At 35.5% G+C, this 27,153-nt stretch overlaps 1 long non-coding RNA gene across 1 annotated transcript; it reads left to right on the top strand.

Annotated features, from left to right (window-relative positions):
- Positions 1-476: 476 nt before the first annotated feature.
- LOC115413967 (uncharacterized) lies at positions 477-18,145 on the top strand. Its single transcript, XR_003934529.1, has 3 exons — positions 477-487; positions 16,654-16,660; positions 17,822-18,145. It is a non-coding gene; the product is annotated as an uncharacterized LOC115413967 (long non-coding RNA).
- Positions 18,146-27,153: the final 9,008 nt, after the last annotated feature.

The raw sequence follows: 27,153 nt of genomic DNA, 5'->3' as shown, positions 1-27,153 counted from the left end.
AATTATCAATTAGTAAAGATATTAGATATAGAATATATATATATAGAATATATAAGATATTAAGCCTGAAAGTGTAAAAAAAAAAAGAAAAAAAAAAGAAAAAAAAAGGTCAAATTGTCATTCACTCACTCCTTCAGAATACTTTAATATCTGTATAAAGTGAATCTTCTTCAATGTGACTCATTCACAATCACAGAAAAAAACCCAAAACAACCTAAAAGAAACAAACAACAACAAAAAAACACATTACGAGCATACTCAGATGAATTACAGAATAAAAACAGTAAAAGATTTATAAAATAAAATATAAATGAGCATAAAATCTATATTATACACAACTAACTAATGAATGATTGAGTAGATGTCCAAATAAATAAAATAAAATAGGTGGAAAAAATATTGTTTGTTTTGATTTTTTCTTGCAATAAGAACTAAAGAGTTTCATTATTTTATTTTATTATTATTACTTGCATTATTGTTAAAACCAGTATTATCACTATTATTATCATCACTAGCACGTAGACCCGTGGAGAACCACAGGTTCTAGATGTGGTATAAATGTTGATGTGATAAACGTACCCCTGATACAGTTCAGTTTTTTGGTAAATTCCACTGGCATTTGCAGTTGAATACCCTCTCAGCTGGCACAGGAAATGTGACACCATGGCAACGTGGCCCTATAGTTTATCTGTTGCTAGGTAACCCACTTCAACAATGATTCCATGATTCTGGGACGTAATTGTAAGACTATTGTATTCCAAGATTATTAATATCTTCTAAAATATTTGTCCTATCAACTTGATGTTTTCGCTAGTCTCTTCTTTGACCAAAATTATGTAAGTATGCAAGTAAGTTTGGGTGATGCCCAAGACACACACAGAGTCCACTTCCCTTTTATAATATAGATTATTATTATTATTATTATTATTATTATTATTACTTAACTTAGTGTAACTAGTTGACTTAAAGAAATTATATGCCCAACACTAATAAAACTTCTCCATAAAATTATGCATTAAAGGCAAAAACTGATGCATGAATTCACCAGAATGCAGGACATGGAACTTCTATCAACCCTCTCTGAGAACCTGTTCATTCTGTGTTTATTTTTAACACATTCGTCTACAATAACGACCATAAAGGAAATGAAATGAGCTGCTATTCTCAGATAAAACCTGATGTATGTGCAGTAAAATTGAAGTTCCCCTCGTCATGGTGATGAATGCTGTCTGTTTTCCACCGTTCTTTTCATACAGTTGGATAGTCCTGCTTTCATGGGTGCATTTCAAGCAGCCGGCATGCAGTGGTTTCCATGGCTACCACTGGCACGCCAACGTTGTGGCTGCAGAGTATTGTGAGGGAGGGGAATTACATGGGAAGATGTGTGTGTGTTGAGGAGGTGGAGGAGGAGGAGGAGGAGGAGGAGGAGGAGGAGGAGGAGGAGGAGGAGGAGGAGGAACAGCAGGGGAGGGAAAGACGTTGTTGTTGCACTTCCCGTCTTGATATCCTGCTTCCTGCATCCTCCCTGGAGTTTCTCATCTATCCGTCTATCCTCCCTGCATGTGTCTTTGTCTACATTTTAACAAAAAAGATCCATAGTGTCATAGATTTCTGTCGTAGATTTCTTATCATATTGATCAACTGTGAACCCCTGGGTGTTCATTCAGTTCATTACACCGTGAGTCCTGGTCTTGTACATGACAGGCACAAACAGAGACACAAAAAGATCAATATTTACCACACCTCCTGTCATCAAGATAAGAGGATAAGAGGAGGAAGGTGGTGAGAGTAGGATGAGGGACGAACAGAACAGGTTTTGCTCTTGAAGCCAATGAGAGTGAAAAAAAAAAAACAAAAAAAACAGGAGGATGAAAATGGTGAAATATTCATGAGAGGGTGAACACGAAAGAGACAAAGACGGTGTCAGAGACAGTGCAGGTTTGTGTGAATTCATGCACAAGTGAGAGAAAATGAGCTAATAAGAGGCCTCCAGTGGGGTACATATCAAACACTGCCTTCTATCAGCGTCAGTAACAGCACTCAGCTAATTTCCCCAGACAAGAGCTGCAATGCACTATGGTACAGGAAGTCATTTGCATAAAAATAGAGGCCGTGTGAATATAAAGCCCTTTCTATTTGTGTGTAGTTTCATGTGTGTGAAATGCAGATGAGTGGATAAAGCTCAACTGCCCGTAGAAGCCAGAACAGAAAGCACATTGGAAGAAAGAAAGAAAGAAAGAAAGAAAGAAAGAAAGAAAGAAAGAAAAACACAAAACAGTAGTGTTATACAACCTGTTTCAACAGCAGTGGTGCGTTTGAGGACCGTGTGAGCATGAGGGAAACACTAGACTTATCATACACTGCCCTCTACTGGTCACAAATAAGAACTATTAATCTGTCACTGTTTCATGTCATCAGTCTGACATTAAGAGCAAATTTAAAGAACCTATACTTTATACTTCTTTTCTACTATACATTGGAGTCAAATATTGTAGTTTTTACTCCAGTACATTTGCTTTTGTTTATCAGATTAAAGATCTTCAAGTCCTTATGTGTTGCTAAGGAATGTTTGTGATTAATTGAAGGATTAAATGTTTTTTTGGCTTTTTTTACAGGTTCAGTTTAAGCTACACTCCCTTATTGAGCCACAGTTTTGGAAATAATTATTAGAATAATGTGATAAAGTCGTGAAAAGTCAGTGTTTCTTATGTGCAAACGACACAAAATGTTTCTGCTATTGAAATTCAATGGAGAGTTGAATTTAAATTGATGATGACAATAACCCAGTTTTCCCAACAACAAGAAAAATGTAAATTAAGAAAATATGATGAATTACAAGGGCAAAAAGGACTGTTATAGAAAAAAACTATACATCATATACAGGTAATGATGAGCATCAGAGTGCTTTGGACTTGTTCCAGCTGTTGTATTTTTGCACGACTTACTTGTTGAACATTGACGATGGATTATTATGATTATTTATTTATGTTTTTTTTATTTTCGCATAGTGCATTTGACCCTTTTGTTCTTCATACATTTTACCTCTTTCCTTGATGAGTGCCTTATTCCTTTATACACATTTACATGTTGTATTTTTTGATCCACTGAAGTGCCTACCACTATTTTTCTTTTTCCAAATAAAATCTGTTGAAATCTTGGAAAAATAATTGATATTCCATGAAAAGAAAATCACTGTGTCTGTCTTCTGTCTAAAAGCAGAGCTAAGATAACAGAGCATTAATGTAAACTATCAGTTGACGCAGCTTGTGAAGATTATAAGAGAATTTTTTTTGGTGTTTTTTTCACCATCAAACTTGATGGTACCATAATATTGATATATGTAAATGTAACCCTGGTGATAAAACTGCGTATATATCACTTTAATTCATGTCTGTCTCCAGTGAGTGTGATTATAATTTCATGGTGTTTCATTATGTTGAATGTGTTGGCGTTGGGGACGTCATGCAATCATGGGATAGGGTATAGCCAGTCACGCTTCAGTCGCGTGACGGGGTGAAACCAACCACTGCTCCTATATAGAGGGTATGTACGTGACGTCACCACTAGCAGAAGTCACCGCGGTTCCGCCCACTGAGTGGCAGAAAGAGAGATGAGTGGCAGTGTTGGCTTCAATACTGTCTAAACTTAAGAACAATATGTAATAAAAAATGGGGAAGAGCTGTTGTGCGATTGATTGTATGAACAGGTTTGAAAAGCAGTCAGAGCTATCGTTTTACAGACACCGAAAGACAAAGAAAAGAGAAGTAGATGGCTCCACAAATCCAGGAAACCAAACCTAGATTTGTGGATTTATGCTGTATTTTTGGGTAAAATCGTACCTTAAATGACATGCTGTTTTGACTAATGTTATTTCTTAGTAAAGCTCTTAGTTTCATCATCAGATCTTTCATGGTTTTTGTCTTCATGTTGTGATTCTGAACCTTGTGCTCCTACATGATTAGTAAACTAACTTAAACTGAGGCTAACCCAGTTTTTCAAATAATACTTTATTCTCCAGTTTTTATACTGGAGAATAAAGCTACGACGGAGTATTAGAGCCATATAAGAAAATAAAAACGCTTGTCACTACGAGAATAAAGTCATAAAATATCAATATAAAACCCATAATTTTATGATAATAAAGTCGAACACAAAAAGAATCACAATGTTATGAGAATAAAGTTGTAGTTATAAAAAAAAAAAAACCCTCATAATTTAACAAAAATGTCATTCGTTTATGAGATTAAAATCATCATATTCCGACAATAAAGCCATAATATTACAAGAATAATGTAGTAATTTAAAAACAGGTGGGAAAAATATCATAATTTTCAAGAATAAAGTCGTACCCTGCTGGTCTGGCTGTGTTTACTGCTATACTCGGTCATGTTGAGCAGGTTGGTTTTTGCCACTCAGCCTGACTTAGAGGGGCGTGGCCCGGGGGGAAGTGACGTAAATACATACCCTCCATACACACGGTAGTTAATGCTCAGGTGTAGCAGAGACGCTATACGAGAAGCACGCTGAAGGTTGGTTTGAACATACTTCACTTCTTTTATAACCACAAATAAGTTAACGCTCAGTGTACACATTGTGGTGTTTAGGAGCCGTCCACCAAGACCCAAGCCGCGTTAAACGGACCGGTATGACGAAGTTATCACCCGAATTGGTGAGTTGATGCCGCGCTAGCTTAGCCGCAGCTAATTAATTCATATGATGTGGTTAGCTGGTGATTTTGCTGCTGCTTCCAAACGAGGTCTTCCTCAAACCTAATGTCCATGCCTGTTTAATTTGAGTTGTGACATGAACTTATTTATTGCATTAATGATATGACCAATTAATGAATAGTATTGTGTATTTATTTTCATGAAATACTGACTTATTCAACTGTGTTAATGATTTGATTAATGCTTGAGTTGAAGATTAATTGGGTATTTATTTTCATTCCCTAACTAATGGTACAAATGATCTGATTAATGCATGGATTCATGTTTAATTAATTTTGAATGTTGTTTATTTTAAAATATGATTGATGTATATTCATTGGATGAATGAATACACTATTGGTTGAATTTGATTAAGTAATTAATACAGCTGGTGATATTTTGTGTGCACACTGGATGTAACCTGTTGGTCTGTTCAGTAATTGAATCCTGTTCTCTATACAGTCCAGGTTGTTGTGATTATTCTATTCGATGGCGAGCTAATGAACCAGGCTTTGAGCCTAGCCCACAAACTCAACAGTTGCACTTACCCAGTGCGAAGAACCCCCTAATGCATCCTGCTGCTTGGCTGGTAGGAGGGCTCCTTCAGCCCACAACCATTTTTCACACTCCACCCCACACATACTCACTCATTGCCCACTTCTGAAAGGTTTCCCCCTTCTAACACAAACTCTACTGCCATACCTGGATCCATAGACACATCTTCATAAAATCCCAGTGTGGGTTTTGAACTGTACAAACTTTATATTTGGGGACTCTTGTTTTTTTGTTGCTCTACTGGTCAACACATCAGTTTGTGAACTATAGTGTTGCATTCTTATTCAAATTGAACTGCCGCAGCTTTCTTTCATTTGTTTATTCACTACTGCACTGTCAGTTATATGTTGTTGTTCACTGTTTATTTTTTCAATACATGGTACCTATTTAAACGCAACCCTCAGTCTTTCTCTCTCTCTCTCTCTCTCTCTCTCTCTCTCTCTCTCCTTGAGTCAGTCCTAGTCTTCTGATCATTAGCCTGTTATTACATACTTATTAATTACAAATTAATTACAAATTAATTACTAATTAATGACAAATCGTAATTACACATATGCTACATAAACAATTGGATTTATACTTTATTTAGTGAGTGATACAGTCCCTGGATACAAAGAGTTGATTTGTTAGTAGTTTTGTTAGTCCTCAGTGTGTTCTGACACATGACTGCCCACTGCTGCTGAGAGATTGGAATATTTATATCATGTTGAACCTTTTAAACTTGCTCAATAATGTTAGGTACAAAGACATTTAAAAACATATGAAAGTCTAAGTAAATAAAACATATTATTTATTTTCAGTAAATCTGTCCAACCACAAAATATAAAATAAGTAATGATAAAATAAAAATTAAAAACTAATATGAGTTAAAATAAAATAAAATAAATAGAAAATGTATTGATGCTACTTCGAAATAAAACAAATTCATTAGAGTCCTGGTCCTGTAGTCTGGACAAACTTGTTATTGTTTTACCTTCAGTGTAATTTTACTGTGTGCTACAATAAAATTGTCCACATTACACACTTTTCAATGTCTTGACAAAAAGTAGAATAACAGAACATCCCTCTGTCACGTCACATCCTTTTTCCTAAGACATAGTTTTTCCAGCAATGTAAATAATGACATAGTTTGCTTCTAATGCAGTTCCTTATACATCAAAAATAACCCATAAATCATAACATATTACCAATTAACTTCTTGCAAAAATAAATCTCATCATACAACAGACAAATTTTTTATATGGCCTTCCATATCTCTTTCTTTGACGTCTTGTCATCTCTCCTGTAAAATAAAATCCAGAAATAAATGAAAACACAGAAAATACCAGCTGAATACCAATGAAATAGCGGGATTTCACAATACAGATAAAACAAGTTCAATTTGACACTTATCTGATGCTCTTTTTGAAACTTTTTGTGTCTTTATTCATTTGTTGGTCACCATGAACATATCCATGTGCATTTCTCTAAAGGACACCCTGATCAACATTAGACAAAACTAAAGCTGACGGTTAATCCAGCTTTTCAACTGCAGTGATTTTTCTGCTCCACCCTGGGATGGACCAAGGACTGAGCTGTTGGTGGTTCGACTGGTCTGTGGATCAGTGAACAATAGACGTACATGTAAAGATGTTGTTTTAACACCAGCCTCACGCGCCCTCTGAGCTGAACTCTGCACACACATTAAGACGTGAAGCTGTAGGAGGAAACAACATGACAGAAAAAAAGATCCGATTTTATAAAACAGATCACTGACTTCATACAGGAAGAGATTTTTTTTTTTTTTTTTTTTACTTTTCATTTAGTATTTTTACTTTTTTACAAGATATTCCTCAAGACAAAATCAATAACAATTAACCTATAAAGACCCAAATATCCACCAGCGTCCAAAAGCATCTACTGATCTAAAATGTTTAATAATTTTGGATCCACTAATCTTATCAATACATGTAAATAATTGGTGTAAAATGCAGTTTGTCATCTTTTCATGGTCATCAGATATGACCTATTTGGACGTTCAGAGTCTCCGTAGTAAACATGGAAACACCGTCATCTTCTACAATATTGATTCACCAGTAAAACACCTGGAGTTTGATCCATGACAATGAATAGACACTTGGTTTATGTTGAGTTAATGGTATATTTTACAGAAAAAGTTGCTTTTTCTTAAGTTTTCTCTGATTTTGGTATAATAACTCTCAAATGTAATCTCAGCATGATGATTAAAATACATAATCAGTGAATTACATGTCAGAAAATATCTGATTTTCACTGAAAAAAAAAAGCAAAATAGAGAGGATAATATTATGATAAATGGTGACAAATTACTTAAGGAGGGTTCAATCTAGGGAAAAATTCATTTGGCAACTGTTCCAAAAGTAGCACTGGGTCTTTATGTGTTAAAAGGGGGGGGGGGGGGGGGGGGGGTAGAAATACATTAAGATATTGATAGAGAATGTCAGTAATGCAAATGAAAGTACATAATAAAGAAAAAAAAAAAGAAATACACAAGGGCATTGTTACGCAACTTTAACATTGTAAATAAATGTACATAATAAAAATAAATACACCCAGATTTAGGAAGAGATTTTTTAATGGAATTTTGTTTTTGTTTTCATGCTTTACTACATATACTTCAATCAATATCTGCATTAAAACATGCAATGTCTTTGCAAATGTACGGTGGCCCTGAAGGGCAAACCACAACGACACATCGCAAAACACACAAGAAAAATAAAATCACACAAACAACAACAACAATAAAAATGCACACAAGAAAAATAAAATCATGCAAACAAGAAAAAACAACCCACACAGGAGAAAAAGAAAATCACGCAAACAAAAAAAGGTTCAACTGGAAAAGGAGGATACAGTAACTGCCATGACCAGGATCTAGATGCTGACTGGATTGTCTTTCTGACAGGTGGGAAAACTGGAAGGTTATATTTAAATATGGCTACCACCGAAGAAATTATCAGGGATTATTTTGATGCAGGGCATACTTATGCCAGTTTTCGTCAGACAACCATATTTAAATATAAACTTCCAGTTTTCCCACCTGTCAGAATGACAATCCAGTCAATATCCAGATCCTGGTCATGGTAGGTACCCACCTTTTCCGGTAGGACCTTTTTCTTGTTTGCATGATTTTCTTTTTTGTATGTGTGTGTGTTTTTACTTGTTTGCTTGATTTTCCTTTTTCTTGTGTTTGTTTTTTTTTCTTGTTTGCATGATTTTCTTTTTGTGTGTGTTTTTACTTGTTTGCTTGATTTTCCTTTTTCTTGTGTTTGTTTTTTTTTTCTTGTTTGCATGATTTTCTTTTTCTTGTGTGCGTCTTTTTTTTTTTCTTGTGTGCTTTGCGATTTGTCATTGTGGTTTGCCCTTCAGGGCCACCATACTAATGTCACAATCGTGACTGTTTCGAACCCCCTCCGGCTTAGATTCTTGGCCCCGGTTCAACAGAAACCTCTCTGTTTTCTCTCTGGGGATTGACGTTAACTTTTTGGCTGTCTTGTCACTTGCTGCCAACCCCTTTCTGGAGCTCCTGCTAATGTGGTACGCTTCATTTTTTTTCCACCAAAACACAGCACTTGCATTGAGTCGATATAAAATCAAACCACGCACGTCCTTCCAGGTGAATCTCTAAAGGATTCTCCTGCAGCTGTGCAAATGCATAAGGTACATACTATTGCACCACAGTCTGTGCTTTTGTACAGGTTGAACAGGTGACCAAGACGTACTGCAGTCGCTTCCCAACATGAAGGTTTCTGTAATCGCCAAGGAGCAGCGTTTGGCTTGAAGACAACAGAAACTCTTGCAGGTTCATACATGTCCTCTGAGACTGCTGAATGTGTCACCTCAGTGAAATAAAATCAGAAACTCTGTGTGTGTGTGTGTGTGAGTGAAAGAGTGTGTACAAACTGATTGACTCAAACAGGTATTTCTATGAATTATCACCTGCTACAGTGATGTGGAACTAAATGCAGTTACACTTTTTTCACCTTGTATTCTTAAGGCTATTTGATATTTCATCTTTTCCTCATAGCTTTCCCACGCTTAACCGTTAAAGACCTGGAAAGTTAGATTTAGTTGTAGTTTTTAGACTCAATTTAGAGATTTATTACCATTTATTGTAATATCATCCTCTGAATTTTTACTGAAGAGCAGATAAAAAGTACTCTGCAAAGGTCCTCAGCTAACATTAGGTTTGTTGATTTAGTAAAATTTTAATGATAACACATTTGCATTTCTCAATCTCTGTATTAAGATCCAATGTGGATATATGTGAAGTATGTAAATCACAAAAAACAAATGTTTCAGGGGAAAAACAGCTTCTATAAACCAAAGTGGTCGTGTTTAGTGTGACCTCCCTTTGCACTTACCATGTCTTTAACCATTTTATTCAGATAATATGAGATTTATTGCATTAATTTTCTGATGTTTTATACCAGGCTTCATTCAACACATGTCAGATCAAGTAAAATGAAATGTAACTTTAGCGTAATGATCAGAAATGAGGGCAACATCAGGTCCTGCAAAGTTTTGTGAAAAAAAAAAAAAAAAAGATGCTTCTAATTGTTTGCGCTGCTTCTTGTCATGAGGTCAGGGGTCACAATAAATCTTGACTTTAACCTTTAGAACCCATTTAGTTATGTTTTTGTGTGTCTATTAATGCTGTGCACATGTTTCCTGTATTTTCTTGTGATATCTAAAGAAAAGTAGAATGAGAAATAAATATGTATGCCCATTTCTACCCTGTAAAAACAACAACGGTTGGTGTAAGACTCTTTTACAGTACTTTATTTATTGTACTAACCTATACTTTTTTTATACTGATCACAGGGATGTTCAAAGCAAATTCAAAAGTTGTTTTATCAGAATGCAAAACATTGAAGCATAACTGACTTTTCAGCAACAATGAATCTTTAACTGAAGATAAAAACAAATATCTCCGACTCCTGCCATTTGTCAAACTACATGGGTTTTACAGACGACTCACTGTTGCAGGAGATGATGTTTCCACATTGCCTGTGGATCTTCTGAACATCCAAATGGGACACGTGATGTTGCTGAAAAGCTGAGAAAATGTGTTTGGCCTGAATTATTTACATGGCTCAAAAGTTCTATTAAGTTTTAGAGTTATAGTTGTTTTTGATGCTATGATCTCTTTCGGTCTTTCAGGGTTGAACAAATACTGATCTTAACCCAGATGGACCCAGTGCTATTTTTGTGTCAGTTCCCAAATGAATCTTTCTCTCTGTTTAACCTTTCCTAAGTGATTTATTATCATTTATTCTTATATTATCCTCTATATTTTGCATTTTTTTCCAGTGTAAATCATGTATTTTCCTATATTTAATTCACTGGTCATGTAGATGTTCCTAAAAACTCAAATTAAAGTAAAGGGTCATGATATTACAAACAGTGAAAACTGAAGAAAAAAGTGACTTTTTTTGTAAAATATAAACTGAATATAAACTAAGCGTTTCCATCCACTGTCATTGATCCAACTCCATGGATTTTACTGGTGAATCAATGTTGTAGAAGATGGTGGTGTTTCCACAGTAACTATGGAGCCCCTGAATGTCCAAATGGGTCATGTCTGACGACCATGAAAAGACAATGAACTGCATTTTACGCCAATTATTTGCATGTATTGATAGGTTAAGGTGGACTGGTTAAGGTGGTCTGGTTAAGGTTGACTGGTTGCGTCTGTTGTGAGGTTAAGGTAGAATGGTTAAGGTGGACTGGTTAAGGTAGAATGGTAAAGACGGACTGGTTAAGGTAGAATGGTTAAGATGGACTGGCTAAGGTAGAATGGTTACGGTAGAATGGTTAAGGTGGACAGGTAACGGTAGAATGGTTAAGGTGGACTGGTTAAGATGGACTGGTTAAGGTAGAATGATTAAAGTAGAATGGTTAAGATGGACTGGCTAGGGTAGAATAGTCAAGGTAGAATGGTTAAGATGGACTGGTTAAGGTAGAATGATTAAGGTGGACTGGTTAAGGTAGAATGGTTAAGGTGGACTGGTTAGGGTGGAGTGGTTAAGGTGGACTGGCTAAGGTAGAATGGTTAAGATGGACTGGCTAAGGTAGAATGGTTACGGTAGAATGGTTAAGGTGGACTGGTAACGGTAGAATGGTTAAGGTGGACTGGTTAAGATGGACTGGTTAAGGTAGAATGATTAAAGTAGAATGGTTAAGATGGACTGGCTAGGGTAGAATGGTCAAGGTAGAATGGTTAAGATGGACTGGTTAAGGTAGAATCATTAAGGTGGACTGGTTAAGGTGGAGTGGTTAAGGTGGACGGGCTAAGGTAGTATGGTTAAGGTGGACAGGTTAAGGTAGAATGGTTAAGGTGGACTGGTTAAGATAGAATGGTTAGGGTAGAATGGATTATTGGATCAACAGGTATTAAACGTTTACATCAGTAGAGGCTTTTGGTCACCAGTGCTTCTTTGGGTCTTTATGTGTTAAAGTTAAATACTAAGTAAAGGACTTCATTCATCATTGGTGAGCATGTAGTTTTGCAGTGTGTTTTATTGTTTTTCTGTATTTTATTGGGTTTTGCACAGTATTTTGGTCAAATGCTTTATGGATACATTTGGATTGGATTTTCCCCAAAGGAATGGGGCTTGTATTTCTCAGAATGGAACATAACTTGATGAACTGCTGACTAAACTCAAACATACTAAAAGGACAAACACTGTGCTGGTACTAGTGTCAATGCTTCCTCCGGTCTCAGATGTTTCTTGTGTTGGTGTTTTCAGCAGGAGGGGCATCAGAGTCTGTCATTAGTCATCAAACAGTAATAAAAACAACAGATAATGACTTATTCCATTGTAGTTTTAGGAGAACGCCCGACCTAATCACGCTTAATGCAATTGTAAACTAAGAACATAAAGGATGGTGTTTTTGTTTCCTGCTTCCTCTTGAAGACACATTTCAGGTTCGACGGTAAATCTTTTCAGGGAGGATTCCTTTCAGATGAGTCTGGGTTTACAGGGAAGTGTGTTTCTGTGAACGTGAATGTATGCGTAAAAGTGTGAACAGATCAGCGAGAACTTGAAGGAAGAAACGAACATAAAATTCTCCTTCTGCAGGGGGAAGAAGGAAGGGTATTTTGGTGATAAGAGGGCCGACCGGATCATCAGGTTAGGTATATTCAGTCGAGTTTAAATCTGGTGACTGTGAAGGCCTTAATAGATAATTTATATCATATTCATCCAAGCCTTTAATGAGCCCTGGTGTCCATTTGATGACATCATCCAGGAACAGACAATCCCATCAGCACAGAAATATGTCCACATAGGAAGAAAGTGATCCTGCAGGATAACTTCATACTGATTTGCAGTTACCTTTGAGAAAGAAAAGAAAGGAAAGAAAGAGGAAGGAAGAAAAGAAAGAAAGAAAGAAAGAAATAAAAAGGAAGGAAGAATTGGAAGGAAGAATTAGAATTAGAAGGAAAGAAAGAAAGAAAAAGAAAGGAAGAATTGGAAGGTAGAATTAGAAGGAAAGAAAGAAAGAAAAAGGAAGGAAGAATTGGAAGGAAAGAAAGAAAAAGGAAGGAAGAATTGGAAGGAAAGAAAGAAAGATAAAGGGAGGAAGAATTGGAAGGAAAGAAAAAAGAAAAAGGATGGAAGAATTGGAAGGAAAGAAAGAAAGATAAAGGGAGGAAGAATTGGAAAGAAAGAAAGAAAAAGGAGGGAAGAATTGGAAGGAAAGAAAGAAAAAGGAAGGAAGAATTGGAAAGAAAGAAAGAAAAAGAAAAAGGAGGGAAGAATTGGAAGGAAAGAAAGAAAAAGGAAGGAAGAATTGGAAAGAAAGAAAGAAAGAAAGAAAGAAAGAAAAAGGAGAAGAATTGGAAGGAAAGAAAGAAAAAGGAAAGAAGAATTGGAAGGAAAGAATTAAAGAAAGAAAGAAAAAGAATTGGAAGAAAGAGAAAGAAAAAGGAAGGAAGAATTGGAAGGAAAGAAAGAAAGAAAGAAGAATTGGAAAGGAAGGAGGAAGGAAAGAAATTCTTACTGTTAACATTTTACTCTCAGTGATTTTTTTGGTGCATATTTTACAGACAGTATTTAGTTTTTTGTTTGAAGGACCTTTTCAACTGTCCAACAGTTCCATTCAGGTTCATCTGACGGTTTACTGCTTTTACATAATTCTTTTCCCATGGTGCGTGAGTGAAGACACTGTGATTTCTGCTCATGTGGGTGAGTACCAATCCAGCGGAAAAGACACTAAACCTGATTGGGCGGCAGAGGAGGCTAGACCAGGTGACAAGTGGCAGAGCTTGTTTTGCATTCTCCCACGCTTTCCTCAACAATAAAAGCTTTCAGTCCCATCACCTCACTGGTCCCATCCATAACTCCAGTCATTGCTCCATAAAGCACACACCGTCACCTCTGCTTCTGGAGGTTTTTGTAAGTCACAAGTTGATGATGTGAGGATTTGGTCAACTGAGGAGGACTGAACACACAAACACCCACAGACAGGTGACAAATTAAAGGAAAAACCTGATGGCAGGATGACAACGCCTATATCCGCAGGCCACGAGGGTTCACTGGGGTTGGAGGAGTGTAAAAATGACATGAATTCTACGTTCACATTCACTACATCTCAACCCAAAAATGAACTCCTGCAGGAGATTCTGGACATACCATCATCAAAACACCAACTGATGAAATATCTTTTAGAAGAACAGTGTTCGCCACTCTAATAGAGTTCACAAACTTGTAAAAAAAAAAAAAAAAGTGCTGAGGCTTTCCTGGTAGGATGTGGTGTGGTTGACACTTTTATACTGATTTATAAACAAAACCTGGAGAATTTAACCCTCAAAGACCTAAACACATACCAGCAACCAAGAGCACCTACTGATTTAACCCATAAAGACCCAGAGCTACTTTTGTGTCAGTTCCCGAATGAATTTTTCTCTGTATTTAACCTTTCTTAAGTGATTTATCACTATTTATTGTAATATTATCTTCTTTATTTAGCATTTTTTCATTGTAAATCATGTATTTTCCTATATTTAACCCTCCGGTATCCGGGTGTGCCATTTAGGCACACTTTGTACTTCGTTTTAAAAACTTCTTATTATTTTTCACAACTTAAATAAGGTTAGAATTCAAAAGTTGTTCATTTTCGCATGATCTTTAAAATTCTGGCCGCCAACTAAAATTTGCACATTGTAAACAAAAGAAAATTACAAGACTAGCATCTGTCTCCCAAGTGTGCCTAAAACACACTATTTCTTCCATTTGATATGTATGATTAGGGCTGACCTTGATTTACAAAAATAAAATCAAATTAAAGCAGAAAAATAAATCAATATATAATATTTAAGAGTGTGATTTATATGTGTGGATTTTATGCACACTTGGTGACAGATGCTAACATTTTTGAACATTTGACCTAGCGCCAAAAATAATAATGCTAATTAACCAATGTTGGAGTTCATCATTGACATATGCCAGGATGAAAAAATCAAATAATATGTGATCCACTTTCTATGTCGTATATTGAAAAAAATTTTTTTTTTGTTTTTTGCATCCAAAAAAATGGTTTGTTTACATTACAAACATGGCATTTAAAGGGTTAAAAAAATGTGACAATTATTGAGTATTTGGTATTTTTATTTACAGCTCAAGTTGATTAAATAGAAAAAAAGTGTAAAAGAATTAAAAACAAACTGTATGAAAATTTTTTTGACATTATTCCACAAGTGTGCGAAAAAGGCACACTTGGTGCTTAGTAAGGGCCTTGCTGGACGGGATACCGAAGGGTTAATTTCCCATATTTAATTAATTCATAAAACAGCAGAATCAAAACATAGAAAACAACACAACACAATAGAAGAGATAAGCACAACAAACACGAAAACATGACTAACTTTGAATTTATTGCAGTGGAGAGGGCAGAAATACCATAACATGATGCTGTCAGATCAATGCAAAATGAAGGAATGGAAAAAAACATGTATGTCAGTATAAATGAAGAACCAAAACAGGGTAAAATGAAATATTCAACATTAAAAACATTAAAAAGAAGACTTTGACTTAGAACATCATGACTTCTGTATGTACCTTCAGATCAGAGACCATTATCAAAAAGAGATAAAACCAGACCTTCCAGGTGAAATAAACCAGATCACTGAAATTGTGGGTAAAGCGCATAAGAATGAAGGAGGAAAAGTGACATCCAAACTGTATCAGGGATTGGTGTCGAACAGCAGCTTCAACTCTGTATATTAGAGATAAATGGATAAAAGAACTGTTGGTAGAATTAAGTGATGATACATGGTATGAAATATGTGAAACTCAAGTGACTACATCTAATTCCAGAAATTGGAAAATATTTTGTTGGAAAATCATGAGTTTTTTTTATAACACCAAAGATCCAAAAGGCTTCACTATCATTACCTCAGCCCTGTTGGAGGGTGTGCGGTGAGCAGGATGTGGGTCATGCGCATGTTTTTTGGCAGTGCATAAAACTGTCCCAGTATTGGAATAATATCAGTGTAGAACTTGGAAAAATATTGGGATACGAACTACCAAGAACATGTTCTGTGTTATATTTGGGTCATTGAACAGGAAGGGACATACTAAGTAAGGATGAGTATTTGATTAACCCTTTCATGCACAATGGTCACTACAGTGGACAATTATTCTACAGCTGATCTCTTGTATATTCATGGATTTTGTTTTAGTTTCATATCTGCCAACACATGCATCATCCCATACACTACAACTGATAACATTACTGGAACTTTGCTGTTCTTGATAAACCGGATTTAACATATTTGAGTATAAGTCATTTGCTTGTTACCGTTATTAGACTGTAATTAACAACAGAAAGATTTTTTTTTATTTTTTTATTTTTTATTTTTGCATATTATCTCCATGAAGTGAGTAATAACTTGTATTAGAGTTTGTTAAAAACATCAGATTAACAGCAATAAAATGTTCTTATTTCATAGTTTTCACACAGTATATCAGTAAATACTTGTCTTTGCTTTCTTTGGTGTCCAGTTAAGTGGACATTTTTGGAACTCTATGGAAAATTGCTTCATAAAAAAATAAAAAATGCCTAAAGAGGAATAAAAACACCCAGAAGAAAAAAAAAAAAAAATCTTGATTAAGGTTCTCATAATTCATGCATGAAAGGGTTGAAATCCTCTTGGCATTGTCTAAAAAAGCCATTACACAAAAATGGCGCAAAGAGGACCCCCCCCCCTACCCTAAATAATTGGAGAGACATTGTGGAAGAAATTCACAACATGGAGAGACTTATGTATATCATAAGACTACAGCAAGCGACTTGTGAAGATCGATGGAAAAAATGGACAATATACACTGTAAGACCGGATAAGTTGAATTTACACAAAAAATTTAAGTAAACCGGTTGCCTTAAAAAATGTAAGTAATGAGCAAAAAAAACTTGAGTGTATTAAACTTAAAAGCCTGATTTGAATGGAATTGCTATTTTAAGTACAACACATTAAATGCTAAGCTAATTTAACTTAAAGTTTGTTGCATTGTCAATTGCTTTGTATAATCATGAGACTTAATTCCATCAGTTCATTGTACTCAGTTCCAAGTTGATTTAAATTGTAATCATTTGAAATGTAAATTGCTGTGTATAATTATTCAACGTCATGTTTTGTAGCATGTACAGAAGTTAGTTCTTTGGACTTCGCCAGTACGCAAGGTGCTTGTACTTTGGCAAGGTACTAAAAGTTTGCGTTGGTTAAAAATCACCATGGATGAACAGTGAAGCCATTGTTCGTCCTATGGCTCTCACTCATGGTGCAGCTCTATAAAAATACAAAAAGAAACACAAAAAGGCTAATAAATATTGGCATACACACATTAAGTCAAAATTAACACTATGTCTACAAATTAGTAGAATATACTTAACATTTTATAGTAATGTAATAAAACTTAAATCATTTAAGTAGATTGTAATTAAAGCATTTTAGTAAATACAAAGTCCGGGCTTACAGTGTACAAGATGACAACTGACACTATGTTCTGATTTTTTGTGTTGTAAAATTTCTAAAATGAAACAATAAAATATAAGTTAAAAAAAAAAAACATTGAAAAGAGACAACATCACATAAAGGCAAGTCTATAAAAATGCATTTTAAGAAGTGATTTAAAAGATGTGACTGATTTCGCAAGCCTTTTGTGTAACTTCTGCTGCCGTCTTGGCCAGGACAGTCTTGAAAAAGACATGTTTAATATCAATGAGCTTTTTTACTTGTTAAATAAAGGTTAACCCTTGTATGGTGTTTGGGTCTGTGGGACCCGTTTTCATTTTTTGTTAAAAGACAAATGATGAGTAATTTTTTTTTTTTTCCCCCTCTCATATCTCGATTATATTACGTTTTATTTAAAAAAACAAACAAAAAAAACAACTAAAAACGAGTAGCACTTTAATTCATAAATGTGATCTAGCAAAGGCAAATATTAAACATATATGCTTTTTATGTTGCTTGTAATTGGAATGAAGTAAACATTTGTTGAGTATTTTAAGATAAAATTGTTTGACAAACCCGGAAGTCCATACTACAGAGCATTAATCTAAAGTGTATCTTTTTTAAAAGTAAAATAAACGTATGGTTTAGAGTGAAACGCTTTTGGTTTCAGTTAAGTTTAATCAACGCATGCGTGTTTTGTTGAAGCGCAGGGTTTTGGGGGGGTTTTTTGTAACTTTTTTTCATGTGCGCCACAGAGAAGATTGGTTTGTGAGTCTTTTCTTCGTCCTTTTCAAATAATATGGCTAAAGAGGCCAGAATGAGGGCGACAATTAATTAGAAACTGACTGAGATGGGAGAACAAGAAAGACTAAAGGAGCTGCTGAGGGCTACACTGACAGAGTGTGGATGGAAGATAAAATTGTTTGATTATGTTGAATTAAAAACCCACAAATGCAGCAGGACCACCATATCCACGAACACTGTCTGAATAACAAAAATCTGAACACTACACAAGGGTTAAATAAATAAAAATGCTAAATAATTTGACAGAATGAGGAGCGTCTGACTGTGTGACCTTTCCTCTTCTGCAGATCAGTCATTAAAAAAGTCACAGTCCTGTCTGATGTGTTCATGAACTCTATCTCTGTGTGTTCGTTTTAACTGCGATGACAACATTTCCCATAGATGCGACTCTTAAAATAACCCTCTTAAGTGTGTATGATCACATGGGAATGTCGTATGTTCTGTTTGTCGGCATTCCTTCAACTAACACTGGTCTACGGTAAACCTGGCTGCTTATAAAAACCTCTCCTTATAGTTGACATTAGTGCGACGTTGCTTTTTATGGCATTAAATGTGGTTCAAAACAGAGAGCTGATATAGAAAGATAACACGTGACGTCGAAAAAGACTTGAGCAACCATCTGTAAATAACTTTCCTTGTTTTCCAGTGGAAGTGTCTGGGCCTGTAGAGCTGCTGCACAATACTCTGATCAGATTTCTGTAACTGTTTTCATCTGTCAGGTGACTTAACCCCACAACGGTTCACAGATGCTGTGTTATCTCATTGTTGTTCATCTTACAGTTGTTAGGTAAATCAGTTTTTTGCGTATAGACAGATGAAAATACCTTCTCCAAAGGCTGTTCTTACTGTTTCCAGCTTCAGACGGGTTATTCTTTATGGTTACGTCTGTCTACAAATTATCAGGCAAATGAGCAGCTGGTGGGTTTTCACAGGACCGTTAAAATCTGGATGTGTGTCTGTACAATAAGGCAGTTCTTTGAATATTGGGCTTTTATTTGCTTAATAACAGAGCAGCTTCTCTTCTTTGAAATCTGATGTTGTTCATCCGAAGATCCCACGATATTTTTTACATCTTCATACAGACACAAACACCACTTGTGTAAAAGAAATAGACCCACCTCTGTTTTCTGCAAATGTGTGAAGAAATTAAGTTATAAATACTTATCTACTGGTGCGTATCACAATCACACACAAAAAATGTAATAAGAGGAAAACTATTTAACTTGCTAAAAATGATGCAAAAGATGAAATAAGGTGAAACAAGGTGAAAAGTTATGTAGTCTAAAATTTGCATTGTTAATCATGCTAGAAATACAGATATAGATACATTTTATTTATCCCCAGAGTGGAGTTTTCATGAAAAAAACAACTTAAAAGACAAAATGAGATGAGAATGATGTAAAAGATGAAGTGATTTGAAAATGATGGAAGGAGGCAAAGAAGAGACAAAAATATGACACTGAGAGACAAAAATGGATAAAATGAGGCAAAAATTATGTAAAAGACATAAACATGAATGACAAAAATGAAAAAAAAAATTAAATGAAATTAATTGAGACAGAGACAATGTAAAAGACAAAAAAATATATAAAAGACTATGACAATGTAGAAGCCAAAATGAGATGAAAATGATGGAAGAAGAAAAAGAAGTGAAAGATGTAAAAGACAGAAACAATGTGAAAGATTAAATGAGATAAAAAAACGATGTCAAAGACAAACTAAGAAAAAAGTAATGTAAATAAAAAAAAAACTGATGCTAAAATGAGACAACAAACATTTTAAATTAAATGAACTGAGAGAATATAAATGACTAAACTGATATAGCAGTAAAACAGTATAAAAGATGAACTGAGATGCAACAAGATGTAAACAACAAAGAGAAAATGAGACAGAAACAATGTAAAAAAAAAAAAAAAAAAAATCAAATGCCATTAGAGATGAAATGAGACAAAGACGAAATGAGACAAATTTATACAAATGACAGAAATATCAATAATATAATCTGAAAAAATTAGACAAAAACAATGTAAAAATAAGTAAGATGAGGAAAAATGAGACAGAAACAATGTAAAAGATGATTAAATGAGACAAAAGACAAAAATGTTAAACAAAAACAATAGAAAAGACCACAGTTTATAAGAAAAAACAACAATGATGTAAAAAAAAAAAAAAAAAGACATGACAGAATGCACTTTTCAAAGCCGCCTGGACTTTCATTTGTACTTTAGTCAAAAAGTTGCATAATTTCTTCTATTTGCACCAGAGTGTTCTATAACATGTATCGATATTTCTATTTGAGAAAATGAAGTGTGTACTTTTGACAATTGTGTTCTTCTGCATCAATACCAAACACTATTAAACCCAAACAACAGTGATCCAGCTTTATTCAATACACTTATCCATGAACTCTATGATAACCAATTACAAAGTTGTGTTGATCTTGTTTTCAGTCTGTGTGATTACTTTGGTCTGAACCTGCAGCTTTAAAAGGATATCGATCCCTTTTATTGATCTGCGTCATGAGCACGTGACAAATCACTTTAATGAATCACATTAAGTCCATCTCTTCTCACTGTCGATAACAGCTGCGTCTTAAATCAGACTGAGGGACCAGTAATATTCACAGCTCCGGGCTAAAACATCAGCAGTGTTGTGAAGCAAAACACGCCGACACAAACACTCCATCAAGAATCCCAGAATCCCATAACCTCTGCAGAAACCACTGACCCGTTTCCTCCTGTAAAGTGTGTGTTAATGTGCGTTTGTGTGCGTGTTTCAGCGCTGGTGTTGGGATTTGCAGGGCTGCATGCGGGTCTGCCGTGCCCTCACTGTCTGTGACTGTTTTTACTATAATCACAGGGAACGGTGTGATAACATCTAAGCCAGGCCTCAGCAAAACGCTGCAAAACATCACAGAGATCATCCTGAAAGCGTTACTGAGTTTTCATAAAAGTGTATAAACAGAGAGGTAGAAAACACAAAATAACATTATCATCAGATGTATATGTACAAATTTTGATTTAATTGGAATTTTCCTGTGTTTACATCTACAGTCATGGAAAAAAAAATATTAGACCACCCCTTGTTTTCTTTTTCTTTTTATTGTATTGGTCTTTTATTGTTCTATTTGTATTTTTAATAGTAATGTTTTGTGTTACCTGCCTTGAGATTACAGATGCTAATTAGCATTTTCGCTATAATCCGACATACATTTGCATCTGATGTTGTTCCATACAAATGTTCAAAAATTATTTTTGTCCCTACCAAAAAACTAATAAATAAATGAAATCCTCATTGTTGTGGCATTCTCAGCTAAAACATCTGTTTTGATTGATTTTACTCACGTACAGTCACGGAAAAAATTATTAGACCACCCTTGTTTTCTTCAATTTCTTGTTCCTTTCAATGCCTGGTACAACTAAAGGTACATTTGTTTGGACAAATATAATGTTAACAACAAAAAATAGCTCATAACAGTTTAATTTCAGAGCTGATATCTAGCCATTTTCCATGGTTTTCTTGATAATAACCAAAATCACTTCAGTTCTTACATCAGTATCTATGGCATTGTACTGACAAAAACAGTGCTTTTAGGCATTCCATGTTTTCTTTTCTGTCTGTTTTAGTCACATGATACACACAGGAATTAGTACTTGATTGCATAACCACTGTTTTTGATGACTTTTGATGGTCTAATAATTTTTTCCACGACTGTATTTATCCACCATCTTAAATGCACAAACCAAAAAATAAAATGTTCTTTCAGCATTTATGTGACACAAATTTTTCCAAAGAGTGAACAGATGTTAGATTTGGACAAGTAACCTTCATATTTGGTTTTATGTGAGACCAAGAACATGAGTTTACAGAAACAAATGGCACTGACACAGCACAAAGTTACAATCAGAAACAAACAAAACACACAATTAGCCCATGAATGTTTATCATGAATATCTAACTCTGTGTTGTAACATCATAAAAGCAGAGATACTTGGAAACTCTGCAGATCCTATTTTACTTTGGAAACTCAGGAGCTCAGAGGTATAATGTGCAGACTTAGTGTATCTGAGTACTGCGTTAGAGATGTGTCAACGCCAGGCAGAACACAGGCCACTGTGACAGAGAATTTCTGAAATAATGCTTGGAGAGAATAGATAGATAGATAGATAGATAGATAGATAGATAGATAGATAGATAGATAGATAGATAGATAGATAGTAGCGCTGTCAAACGATTAAATTTTTAACCAGATTAATCACAGGGTTGCTGTGGATTAATTTCAATTAATCACGGTTAAATATCATTAATTTTTAATCTATATCAACCACATTTCATTTTGCATGAACAAACAGACTCAAGAAAGAAGGGAATATATATCTGCACTTAACGTGTTTGTCACAAGCTGGGCGACGCATTAGCCAAAGTGCTAGCAGAATCCCTGACTAATGTATGCTTTGAGTTAGTATGGTTTTTGAAGCTGGAAGTTTAAATGCATTTATCGTAGTTGCTTCCAATGATCTTATATTTGTACTCTGATTTATTTATGTTTGTCACCTTGCACTTTAGATGTGAGCTGATGTCTGTGGTAGCTTCAAATGAATTGCCGGTATGGCATAAATAAAAATTTTCTGAATCTGAAGCGCTTCGGTGAAAAGAAAACTCCTTCCTGCAGTGTGTACATAATACCTTATGTCGGTCGACTGTTCCTTCTTGGGGTTTTTTTGTCCTCATATTTCCATCCAGAGGGCCAACGTGCTGTTTTGCGTCTTCCGTCTTTATGGGTTGGTTCTGCTGCCTGTCACTCCCAGATCAACTGCCCATTTGCACATGCGCAACGCTAACTTTACTTAGACAAACTGCTCAAAAAATGAACACATTTCAGGCAGTTTGTCCAAGCCTTGTAGAAAAAACATACAAAGGTGGATGCATAGGTGCATGCTTACAATACATACCCGTGGATATGATCATATGATGGAAACATTCACCCTTATTTCAGGAGAACAGTACATACTTCACACCAGAAACAAAACAAAGAACAAGAACAAAGAATAAATGATGCAGAAACCCACATTCACTGCCTATCTGAGTCTTATCATGACTATGCATCTGATTCGTTGCACCATTTTCTTGAGAAAAACAACTTCTACAGCACTAGTTGAAGGCATAAATGCAATAGTTTCACTTTTGACCCCAGGACTTTTCATTATTAGTAGAACAAGAATAAGTCGCTTTAGTCGGTTCCACAAAGAATGGACGTGGTCAGCCTCTAATGTGTTGCTGAGAATTGAGTTACCTGCTTTCATAAACAAAAAAAAAAACAAAAAAAAAAACTGAGTCATATTTTTCCCAGGTTGATCTCTATAATCAAATATTCATCCAGACATGAGTGCCAGACAGTGTCAACTCTAAAAGCAAAGGCGACCACAATCAGTGACATGAGAAGGATGACGATCCCACAATGTCAATAATATAATATTTGTAGATGAACATGTCTGTTGCGAAAGTAAAGATGTGAATAATAGTCTTACACCTTATCTCACTCACTACTAAACAGTGTAAAATACAGTACAGGTATTCGTGACTTTAAAAGATAATGGAATTATTGACTAGATTTAGATGTAAAATATAAATGAAAATATGCTGAAATGCAGCATAAATATTTTCCTCAATTAAATTAAACAAAACAGAGTACATTTAACAAAAACACTTGGATATTTGGATTTTACAAAACACTACTTCTACTTTCTATTCTAGCATATTTCAATCATTTTTCAATAAATTTATATCTATTCAAAAATACTGAGCCATATTTTTGCAGCAGTTTATTTATATTTATTCAACTCTGTAACATCCTCTATTATTCACAGCATTTAGGTAAATATAGCTCAAATAAATTAATGTCATGTATTGAAATAGCAACTTTTTAAAGACCCCAGTATCATTAAATTCTGATATCACACGTATCAACATGAAATTGAATGAAATAAGTAGAAATAAGTAGTATTTTACTTTGTTAGTAATTCCCTGAATGTGTTTCCTGAGGGTTTACATGAGAAAATTAAGAACAGAATGAATAAAATTGTGAAATATTTAATAAATAAATGATTTTAATGTTTAATTCAGTTTAATATTTGTTAGTATTCATCTGTTTCTTCCAGAAAATATCACATTTCTTCACTGACTAAACATTAATTCAGTCTAATCTTACTTTTTCTTCACATGGTCTATGAAGGTAATATGTTTTGACATCTAAATACAATGACTGACAACATGATACTGATCTTTAAGCACATTACAACACTTTATTTCTTAAATATAACTTGACCCCTGACTGTGGTCTGTTTACCCAACAACAGCCTGCTTCGTTTCACCCCAAACCGACCGTCCACAGCGACTCGATTACACATAAATACAGTTACAAGCGTTCACTGTTCAGACAGGCACTAACATGCCCAAAAAGCGGGGATGGATTTGCATCTTATTTCCATCCCAGTTATATGCCTGGAGTGAGGAGAGGTGGGACGGTGTCAGCACCAACTGTCTTCTAGGATGAGGGTGGTGACGAAACTGGGTGGAAGAAAGGGCAGCAAATGGTTAAAAATGGAGTCTGGGTACCATGTGCAACAGTTAGCATGAAGGGATGAGTAGAAAAATGTCTCTTCGTGCTCCTCATTTGCATGTTTTTTATGGAAATATGATTCAGATACCTATGTATTTTAGTTTTGACCCGAGAAAAATCTACATGCCTTTTTCCTTTAACACTTAAAACCCACGTTTAGATGTTTCCTGTCCAGCTGTCTTTTGTTGATTGCAGTCGTTTTCATCCCTCTGTTTGCATACTTGCGAGCAGTGAGATCACCTTTTTGCCTCAGGTTATTTAATGCCAGTAACTACAGCACAGCCCAGCATGGTGGGTGTGGGTTACCTGCTGCTGAAAAGAAGACGTTAAAGAAACAAAACAAAATGTTTAATGGGTTCTTTTTTCTTTCTTTCTTTCTTTTTTTACTTTAAAACAAACATGCAATGTGACAGGGGTTACTAAGATGTGTATCTTTCTCTCATTTGGGCTCTTCATTTGACTTTCACATGTGTTTTAATGTATCTGTTGACATTATTTATTCTGTTGTATTTTAATCCTTTTACAACTGCTGAGTCACTGGGGACACATTTGAGGGATATATTTGTTTTATCTTTGAACTGATGTAGTTTAGGTTGTGTTTTTTCCTTTAAAATGAAATCTAAAACATGCATTTTGCTCTTAAATGCCTTCTCTTCTTGAGCCGTGAACCTCTGCTTACTGTTTGATCCCAGAGTGCATAAGTAAACTGGTGAAAATTGTGTTTTTTGACATCACCTTTCAGTCCAAAATGATAGAAGTGTAGCTCTGCTGCTTTCCTGCAGAACAAAAATATTAGATTTCACTTCCACCACATACCTGGTAGGTTCTGTGTTCAACTTTCAGCCAGACCAGGGCTTTCTGTGTTGAGTTGAGGGTCCTTTGATTTCCCCACTAATTAAAACAGATATAAATACGTTAATTCTCCTTTCAGTATTTTGATCAAAGCATTGATGAAGATCTGGAGTTGATCATAGAGCACCTTCAATTCAAATTTTCTATCTATCTATCTATCTATCTATCTATCTATCTATCTATCTATCTATCTATCTATCTATCTATCTATCTATCTATCTATCTATCTATCTATCTATCTATCTATCTATCTATCTATCTATCTATCTATCTATCTATCTATCTATCTATCTATCTATCTATCTATCTATCTATCTATATACAGTACAGGCCAAAAGTTTGGACACACCTTCTCATTCTTTGCATTTTCTTTATTTTCATGACTATTTACATTGTAGATTCTCACTGAAGGCATCAAAACTATGAATGAACACATGTGGAATTATGTACTTAACAAAAAAGTGTGAAATAACTGAAAACATATCTTATATTCTAGTTTCTTCAAAGTAGCCACCCTTAGCTCTGATGACTGCTTTGCACACTCTTGCCATTCTCTTGATGAGCATCAAGAGGTAGTCACCTGAAATGGTTTCCTAACAGTCTTGAAGAAGTTCCCAGAGATGCTTAGCACTTGTTGGCCCTTTTGCCTTCACTCTGCGGTCCAGCTCACCCCAAACCATCTCGATTGGGTTCAGGTCCGGTGACTGTGGAGGCCAGGTCATCTGGCACAGCACTCCATCACTCTCCTTCTTGGTCAGATATCCCTCACACAGCCTGGAGGTGTGTTTGGGGTCATTGTCCTGTTGAAACATAAATGATGGTCCAACTAAACGCAAACCGGATGGAATGGCATGTCACTTCAGGATGCTGTGGTAGCCATGCTGATTCAGGTTGCCTTCAATCTTGAATAAATCCCCAACAGCGTCACCAGCAAAGCACCCCCACACCATCACACCTCCCCCTCCATGCTTCACGGTGGGAACCAGGCATGTAGCATCCATCCGTTCACCTTTTCTGCGTCGCACAAAGACACGGCGGTTGGATCCAAAGATCTCAAATTTGGACACATCAGACCAAAGCACAGATTTCCACTAGTCTAATGTCCATTCCTTGGGTTTCTTGGCCCAAATAAATCTCTTCTGTTTGTTGCCTCTCCTTAGCAGTGGTTTCCTAGCAGCTATTTGACCATGAAGGCCTGATTCACGCAGTCTCCTCTTAACAGTTGTTGTAGAGATGTGTCTGCTGCTAGAGCTCTGTGTGGTATTCATGTGGTCTCTAATCTGAGCTGCTGTTAATTTGCGATTTCTGAGGCTGGTGACTCAGATGAACTTATCTTCAGCATCAGAGGTGACTCTTGGTCTTCCTTTCCTGGGGCGGTCCTCATGTGAGCCAGTTTCGTTGTAGCACTTGATGGTTTTTGCGACTGCACTTGGGGACACATTCAAAGTTTTTGAAATTTTCTAGACTGACTGACCTTCATTTCTTAAAGTAATGATGGCCACTCGTTTGTCTTTACTTAGCTGATTGGTTCTCGCCATAATATGTATTCTAACAGTTGTCCAATAGGGCTGTCAGCTGTGCATCAACCTGACTTCTGCACAACACAACTGATGGTCCCAACCCCATCAATAAGGCAAGAA

Source organism: Sphaeramia orbicularis, chromosome 22 (assembly GCF_902148855.1).
Source record: "Sphaeramia orbicularis chromosome 22, fSphaOr1.1, whole genome shotgun sequence".
Lineage (NCBI taxonomy): Eukaryota > Metazoa > Chordata > Actinopteri > Kurtiformes > Apogonidae > Sphaeramia > Sphaeramia orbicularis.
The sequence above is the reverse complement of the archived record's forward strand: the minus strand, read 5'-3'. Positions and strand labels throughout refer to the sequence as shown.